Raw genomic sequence first — 7,502 nt, forward strand, 5'->3', positions numbered from 1 at the left:
AACACTGTTCTCTTCCAGGATTTTCTACTTGTTCCATTAAAGATTCACCCATTATTTTATGTGCCTCTAAGAAAGCAACACTTCTGCTATTTATCTTATGACACAGTGCTTTCATAGCATATTGTCTACAAGACATAGTCCAATTTCTGAGATCTTGAAATGTGAAGAAAGTACACTTTAGAATCATAATGTATGGTATCTGCTGTCACCAACCCCCTTCCCCCTACCAAATAAAAACCAATCATGTCTTCCTTTTTTAATTTTCCTTCTATTTCATAACTTTTATCCAATATACCTTCATCTCATAGGGAATTGTCTTGTCAAGTTGGGAATCTCCCAGTCACAGAATACTCATCCATCCATTCTGCCCACACTATGTTGCAAGGAGTATGATTTTTAAACCGGGAATTAGAGTGTCCAAATTTCATCACCTTACCACTGGAGAGTTAGCCATATTGAGCTAAGCAATTTAATGGGTACAGTCAATGTAAACTGCCTGAGAGTTTGATACAATAAAATTGTATGAGTAATATTTCATGTTTGATTCATTAAAATTGAACCACCTTGATACTGTTGTCGTGCTGCCTCCAAGGCGGAGGTAGCAGCGCTCCAGTAGTCCTGGTGGCCACGAGGGGAGACGCCCCCGCCTGGTGCCCGTGAGGTCCCCCGGGATGGCTGAGGGGCAGCCGGCCGCGTCCCACAGTGGCTAGGCAGCAGCCCGCATCGCAGGCTCTGCCTGCCCAGGAGCTAATGCAGGCGCTGGTGAGCGAGCTGTCCCAGGCAGTGCGCACCAACGGCCTGTGCACCCTGTGTGGCTGCGGCAAGATCCTGCCCAACAGCCCCGTGCTCAACACGCACCTGGTGAAGAGCCACAGCCCGCAGGTATGCAGTATGGTAGAGAAGAGGGTGCCGTGTTCCAAAAGCAATGGCTCCTTTCTCATCAAAATACCAGACACATTGGCCTCCTGTTAGTGTGTGGAGCAGCCGAGCGAAAGCCTGCATAGGGGTCCCTTTGCTCAGGACTGTCTAGTAAATCCAACAATAAGGAAAGATTTGAAAACTGTACCGAAATACTACTGTTGTCCAACTGAAGGATGCCCTAGAGGCCCTGACAAATCATTTTCTCAATTCTCTCTTGTAAAACAGCACTTTATGAAAATGCATGCTGAAAAGCAGCATAATTGCTTTAATGCAGTAATGCAGCAATTCTTATGGTACTGAATGGGACTTGAAAAGACACACCAAGGATTGTGGCAAGACCTTCCAGTGCATATGTGGCTGTCCTTACACCAAAAGAACACATCTACAGAACTGGCCATGAGATCCTTGCTGAGCCCAGGGATCCACGTAGTAAGAAAAGGAAAATGGAGAACTCCATGAACAACCAGAAGTTGTCAATAAAAGACCACTGAATCATTGATTGATAAACCAACCTCTAGACCAGACACTCAAGAATTAGAAACTTCAGAAAAAAAGCTAATGGCTTCCTTTGAAGACTCTTGCAACTATAATGCCAGAAAACAGACTCTTACAATACCTCCAAGATATCCTCAAAAGTTGCTTTGCCAAAGCCCAATGTGGCTCTGGCTAAACTGCCTGTTATGTGGTTTTGTCCCATGCCTGTCTTTGTGCCCACTATGGCCGACTCCTCCTCCCAGCCTGTGGTAGTAGGCGTGGATCTTCAGGGCTCTGCCACAGATGCCGTCCACTTACTTCCCTTGTCCATAGGAACCCTGATCCTCAGCCTAGATCTCCTAAGGAGAGCCTGCCTCTCCCCAAAATTCTGAATCCCACTAATATTGAGCCAATCAATACAGGTGTTCAGGTGAACATGGGTGAAAATCTACCTACTACTTTACAACAACTAGGGAACACACATCAGAAGAACAGCATTTCTTCCAGCAATGTGCACACAGATCTGTCTTACAGCTCACCAAGCTTCCTGCCTTCTGCACAGTGGGCTCCCCTAGACTCCTCTGTATCGTCTTGTTCTCAAACTGATTTGACATTTGGTTCTCAAGTTTCACTTCCCATTATGTTCATACTCAAACATCCTTACCCAGTTCTAAAGTAATTTCACCTATAACTGCTCAGACTGATGCTTTTTTAGGTGTTTTTTTCCAGTAAGGTGGGATCTCCAGAGAAACACGAACCAGTGGACTGCAAAGTTCCACAAATGACTGGGTACACATGGACCAAGCAGTAATGTGTGGAGACATTTTTGAGTGTACATTCATCCTGCACAGTTTCTACAGACAATATTATAAGCAACAGTTTGGTAGCAGATACTATAACTCATGGTTTGTTACCTCAGAAAGACCCTAAGACTTTAAATGAAGATATTGAGAATCTGCACCAATTATAAACTTAAATGAGCAGACTAGTATGCTTCCTTCACAAAACATGACAGATAATCAGACCCAAATCATAGATTTATTAAGCAATTTAGAAAACATCTTGTCAACTAACCTGCCAGGTCAGACACTGGATAAGTGTAGTCTTTTGACTGACACGAACACTGAATCCGACACATAGCTCCCATCTAGCCCAACCCAAAATCCCAGAATAGATTTTGATATTGAAGAGTTCTTTTCTGCCTCAAATATCCAAACTCAGATGGAAGAGCATGAACTTAGTAATATGAACACTGAACCAGTCTTGGAATCCCTGGACATAGGGACCCAAACTGACTTTTTACTTGCAGATATCTCTGCTCAGTCCTATGGTTGTAGGGGAAATGCCAACTTCTTAGGCCTTGAAATGTTTGATACGAAGACACAGATAGACTTAAACTTCTTTTTACAGTAGCCCTCATCTGCCAGCTTTCCATGACCACTGATTCATCTGACACAGAAACCCAAACAGAAGGGATTTCCACTAAAAACCTACCTGCTCTAGAAAGCAAAGTTCAGTTGAACTGTACAGAAACACAGGCCATGAATTCTGGTTTTGAAATGCAAACAGCCATGGGTGACTTCCTTCTAGCCAATTTGGCCTGGAAAATGATGGAGCATCAGTTCAGTTCTGTGGAAACCTGGACATATGCAGAACTACACACAGTCTCCAACTTCTAAAAGAGAAGTCCACATATGGGATGGCATTTACAATTTTCTTCTGGATTTAGAAAAGGGGGAATGGGGACAACAGTATTAACTATTGAATGTAGTTGTTTATGCAGTTGCTTAGATTCTTTGCCTTTTGTACTTGTAAACATGAAATTTGTGAATAAATGTGAGTGTATTATGAAGTGCATGACGCTGATCTAAAAATGAGTGGTTTCATGTTTCCTACCATTGCCCCTTCAAAACTAGTCCTTCCTTCTAAAAACTAAATGTATTTCATACCTTTAAAAACAATATTAACTATTTAGCTGGCACCAAGCTTAGCAGGTACTAGGGTACAAACTTTTCAAACCTTTAAATGTTCTATGTTGGAATGTAACATACTTAACTTAAATTGCACCTAAAATATATTTTTATCAGTGCTTGTTAGAAATTCCTTTTTCCCTACAGTAACTGTAAAGTGGATTTAAACCATAATGCTTACATGGTTTGAGACCCATGCTGCCTACATCTTCATCTGCTTTGCCATCTCACTCTTCTGACTTGAAGACACAAAGGAAAACTAATTGTCTCTAACTTTTGAAATAATTTTCATGTAGTCAATTTCTCTACATGAGCTATTATTGATACCAATGTAAGTGTACAATATTTTATTCACAAGAGGCTCATAATAAAACTATTGTGTAAAGGAATAATAGCAAGGGCTTATGTGTAAATAGTGACACTCCCGAATGAAATAACAGTAAGTCATCCACAGCATGGAAACACTGAGGTGTGCTCTACTAACATCCTGCTGTCTACAGTAGCAGTAGTTTAGAGTGGTGCCCCAGAGCTGCTTCCTAAAGTGCACCCACAGCTGGATCTGAGTTTTTAAACATCATGCTGTTATGTTTAAAAAAAAAAAAAAAAGTGGGAAGAGGAAAGCAACTACCCCTGAATTTCTGTGTGTGACACCGCTGCTAAGCTTAACAGGGCAAGAATGCAATTTTAGATTATTTTAAAGTGACCTGCCTTCCTTCATCCACCAATCATCTCTTTTCCTTGAATGGTTTCTGAAAGACATCAGTCTAGCAAGGGTATTATTTGTGCACTGAGGGTATCAATTACAGAATAGAACCACCTAAAATATGGTAGTCTGCATTTTGCATTATTTTTTTTTAAGAGAGTTATACCAGTCTTCTTCAAAAAGAATAAAGAAGTCAAAGACCTACTGTTTCAAACATCAAGAACATTTTTTTGTTTGGTGATGGGAGCATGGTTAAGTATGCTTTCAAGGTTTTCTGTATTTAGTAGATCCTGATTAATAGTTGGCCAATTTTCAGAAAAGTATCAGTGCAGTTTATAAGTGTTCTAAGTTTACAAAGAAATGCTTTGTCCCTTCTTTTGCATGTGCTTGTGCTATGAAGGCTAAAACCTCAAAAGAAAACCTAGCAAGGGGACTAAATTCCTTAAAGTAAATTGATAGTGTTACTATTAATTCATATTCCATCCATCAGATACAGAGCAACTGTTGGTAATGGGTAAGTAACATATATCCTGGGCAAATAAACTGAACTTGTTAGACAAAAGAGTTTGCTTTGATCAAAGTTGCCTAGGAATACAGGTTTCAAAACAAAGCCTTAACTTAGAATTTCCTTATGATTACAATCATCACTGCCTTAATGGTTGTGCCAGTTTGAATGTATTATGTTCCCCAAAAAAAGCCATATTCTTTGATGCAATCTTGTGGGGCAGACCTATCAGTGTTAATTAGATTGTAATTCTTTGAGTGTTTCCATGGAGATTTTCCCCACCCAACTGTGGGTGATGACTCCAATTGGATAATTTCCATGGAGGTGTTGGCCCACCCATTGGGTGGGTCTGAATTAAATTACTGGTGCACTATATAAAATCAGACAGAAGGAGCAAGCTTGCTACAGCCAAGAGGGACACTTTGAAGAAAGCACAGGAGCTGCAGATGAGAAACAGTTTGAAGACAGCCGTTGGAAGCAGACTCTTGCTCCAGAGAAGCTAAGAGAGGACAAATACCCCAAGTGCAACTAAGAGTGACATTTTGGGGGAACTGCAGCCTAGAGAGGAATGTCCTGGGAGAAAGCCAGTTTGAAACCAGAACTTTGGAGCAGACACTAGCCACGTGCCTTCCCAGCTAACAGAGGTTTTCCGGACACCATTGGCCATCCTCCAGTGAAAGGACCCGATTGCTGATACGTTACCTTGGACACTTTATGGCCTTAAGACTGTAACTGTGTAACCAAATAAACCCCCTTTATAAAAGCCAATCCATCTCTGGTGTTTTGCATTCTGGCAGCATTAGGAAACTAGAACAATGGTTAAACATCTATTTAAGACCTCTTAATAAAGGAGAAATGCTTATTTGTTTATGGCTTTTTGTAAAAATAAATGCATTGATCTGTGGCTTAAACAACAACAACAACACTTTGTTCCTGTAACAATGTTTGTTAATCTAGCCAATAGAATTATTTGCAGAAAAATGGTGCATGTAATAGAACTGTACATGAACTGTTCTCCCCCAAAACCTTAGTTACTTGAATTGTTCTAAGAGTAATTGTAAAAACTGAAATACAGTGATTAAAAAGAAGAAAGAAAGAAAGAAAGAAAGAAAGAAAGAAAGAAAGAAAGAAAGAAAAAAAAAAAACTTGATCCACAAAAGCAGTTACATCATAAAACCTTTGACTTTAATGATAGATGCTATAGTGAATTCCACAAAGTAGAACAATACCTCTGCAGAAAATGTGGCAACTTTCTTTTGACCAAGTTTTGCAGACTATAAAAGATCTCTTCAAGTCTCAAAGATAGTCTCCCCATGGCCTGTCCTGGGCCATAAAGTTCTCACTGTAAATCACTCCAAGGGACTAAGGCATTGAAGGCCATGATAAAATGTAGATATGTTATCTGCAAACAGTAAATTCCTAGGAAACAAAGTTTTTTTTTTTTTTATCATTTGAAGCCAAGAAATATTTCTTGAGAAAGGCCTATATAAAAGGCACTTTTAGGGGTTGTTTTGAATCATGGGAGGAGGAGGTTTCAGAGCCAAGCATGTCTTAGGCACAGTGCAGGGCTGAGGGAGGGCACTCCCTCTGGGTGATCAAGGGGAAAATGGTGGATCCTGAACACCCAGATGGGCAACAGAGCCAGTGCAGTAGGAACTGCCCTCTTATTATGGCCAAGAACTTAATTAGCAAGTGATCTGTTATGTACCCCAGAAAAGGCTACATTCTTTTAATCCAATCTTGTGGGGGCAAACCTATTGTGGGTGGGATGTTTGATTAGGTTGTTTCCATGGAGATGTGACCCTGCCCATTCAAGATGGGTCTTAATCCCCTTGGTGGAGTCCCCTGTTGGGGGATAAAAGGCAGAGACATTTTGGAGAGAGCTCAGAGAAGCTAAGAGATGTAAACCAGAGTTTGTCCCCAGGAGAAGCAAGAAGGACCCACAGAACCTAAGAGAGCTATTTTGAAACCAGAAGCCAGGAGATCAGCAGACGTTGCCATGTGCCTTCCTATGTGACAGCTGCCTTTCCTCAGATAAGGTGTCATCTTCCTGATGCCTTAATTGGGACATTTGCATGAACTGGATATTTGTGAACGAATAAACCCCTATTGTAAAAGCCAGTCCACTTCTGGTACATTGCACTCTGGCAGCTTTAGCAAACCAGAACAGCAAGGGTTGCCAATTTCTATTTTAATTAGGTGCAATCATCAGAAGATACCAAAACATCCTGAGATTCATTAGCAAAAGCTTCTGGCCCAAGGTGGGTCATCTTCAAATAATGGTGGAAAGCTAAAGGGCAACATGACCAGGGTACAAACTGCATCTACATCAGCGTAGAGACATGAAGAACTGAGGAGATGACGCAGATCTCTAAGACACAACCACTTCCAGCATATACTAATGAAGACGAAAATAAATATTTTCCTTGAATTATCCATAGTACCTAATTTCAAGGATATAGGATGAACCTTAGAAGCAGACAAGTGTCCTCTCGTTTAAAGAGAGAGCAAGTAGATAGTTAAATTCCCTCTGATTTTTCCTCTTGTTGAGTCACCATTTACTTGTCTAGTCACCTACATTTGTGCACCACCTAAAGTTCTGCATTTTCTTTCTTCATAGCAGAGGATAAAGGCTTCCAAACAGACCCTGAACTTTGGCTGCGCTGCCCTAAGTGACAGAACTTGATTCTGATAGAAAAACTACTCAGGAGCTCCTGTCACATCCATTCACACCTTTTGAAAGGTTTCACTTCAGTGGTTTGGTTTGATTTTTCAGGGTTTAATTTTACTTTTAAAAGAGGAAATATGGAGCCAGACTCCACTCACACTTAACTCATTTATCTGAACAAAGTCAAATCAGAACGCAACAGAGTTACCCCCAAAAGCCCTGGGCTAGACATGGGGGAGAAAAGGAGAAGGGAAGAGAAGG

General features: G+C 40.9%; 1 pseudogene; it reads left to right on the top strand.

The window, feature by feature from the left end:
- Positions 1-681: 681 nt before the first annotated feature.
- Positions 682-3,074, top strand: LOC119538531 (annotated as a pseudogene).
- The last annotated feature ends 4,428 nt before the right edge of the window (positions 3,075-7,502 follow it).

This window comes from Choloepus didactylus, chromosome 6 (genome assembly GCF_015220235.1).
Source record: "Choloepus didactylus isolate mChoDid1 chromosome 6, mChoDid1.pri, whole genome shotgun sequence".
Classification (NCBI taxonomy): domain Eukaryota; kingdom Metazoa; phylum Chordata; class Mammalia; order Pilosa; family Megalonychidae; genus Choloepus; species Choloepus didactylus.